Source organism: Leopardus geoffroyi, chromosome B4, assembly GCF_018350155.1.
Source record: "Leopardus geoffroyi isolate Oge1 chromosome B4, O.geoffroyi_Oge1_pat1.0, whole genome shotgun sequence".
NCBI classification, from domain to species: domain Eukaryota; kingdom Metazoa; phylum Chordata; class Mammalia; order Carnivora; family Felidae; genus Leopardus; species Leopardus geoffroyi.
The window spans coordinates 89,832,388-89,833,811 of NC_059341.1; positions in this window are offsets into that span (position 1 = coordinate 89,832,388).

Genomic DNA, 1,424 nt, shown 5'->3' on the forward strand with positions numbered 1-1,424 from the left:
TTTTTGACCAAAGATCTGATTTTTTTAATCATGTCTAGTCGGGGGGGAGGGGTATTTGTGTGTGTGTGTGAGTATAAATGTCCTTCGAGATACGCTTGTAGACCACAGATTATGTCTGAAATGTTGACCAAGCGCTTCCATAGTAGGCCACTCCCGAAAATGAAGTTAAACGTTACTCAAACTCACTTTTACAAAGTCGGTGATTTAACATTTATCGGCTCTTCTCGCCCATTTAAACCCATCCTAGGGACACAGCATTGTGTGGTAGAAAGACGGCTTTGGAGTCAGACAAAATGTACGTTAAAACCTTGACTTTGCACCTACTACCTGGGGACCTTGAGCAAGCCATCTGAGTGTTGTGAGTCTCAGTTCCTTTCAATGTAAAATGAAGATAATGGTACCTCATAGGTTAAATTTTAAATATGAGGGGCACCTGGGTAGCATAGTCAGTTAAGCACACAACTTCAGCTCAGGTCATAATCTCGTGATTCATGAGTCCAAGCTCCACGTCGGGGTCTGTGCTGACAGCTCAGAGCCTGGAGCCTGCTTCGGATTCTGTGACTCCCTCTCTACCCCTTGCCCACTCATTCTCTCTCTCTCTCTCTCTCTCTCTCTCTCAAAAATAAATAAACATTAAAAAAAAAGTTTAAAAAAATCTTACAGAGTTATATCTTCGATTACTCAAGTTTTGTTGGATTGTGTCGAAGCAGGTGCCTGGATGTACAATTTGGTCATAATTCATACAAAACATATACTGGAAACAGAGCCAGAAAATTAGTGCCTAAACTGGACAGAAGTTGTCCTTGAAGTACAGAGTAAAACTAGCCCACCCAGAGGGGAGCGCTGCACGTGAAGCCTGGCTGATAGCCTGAGAGCAGTGGCTCTGTAAGGCCTGCGTGAGTAGTCTTATATCTTCAGGTCCTTGGGCTCCTGAATGGATACAAGCAATCTTGAGGTCAGTCTGTTGCTACACCTTGCTTTTTATTCTCTCAGGAATCCTATGGCTTAACTCCCGTGAAATGAGGGGATTTACGTCATTGTTCCCTTCCAGGAGATTTTTGTCTCCTCATTATATGAATGGCCCTAGATAGTCAACAAGTCTAAATTTCCCCCACACTTTGTTAGACCTGGAATTCCCACAGGGGTGTCCATATCACCAGGTCTGGCAGCCTGCTCGTGAAGGACCTCATCTTCACATCACGTTGGAGAATCGTGGTGCCTGCCACAACCCTATTCAATTCTAAGGAAACTCATCCACCTGTGTACTGTGTTTTACCACAAGATGGTACCATCTTTCTCTTTATGTGGTACTTGGTGCTGCTTGTCAACCTTCCAAAGAATGCTTTCTGCATTGATCCATTTGTTGCCAGCAAAGCCTTTGGAATGTCAAGACCTTGGCAACAGACAAGTGAATCATATCAAAA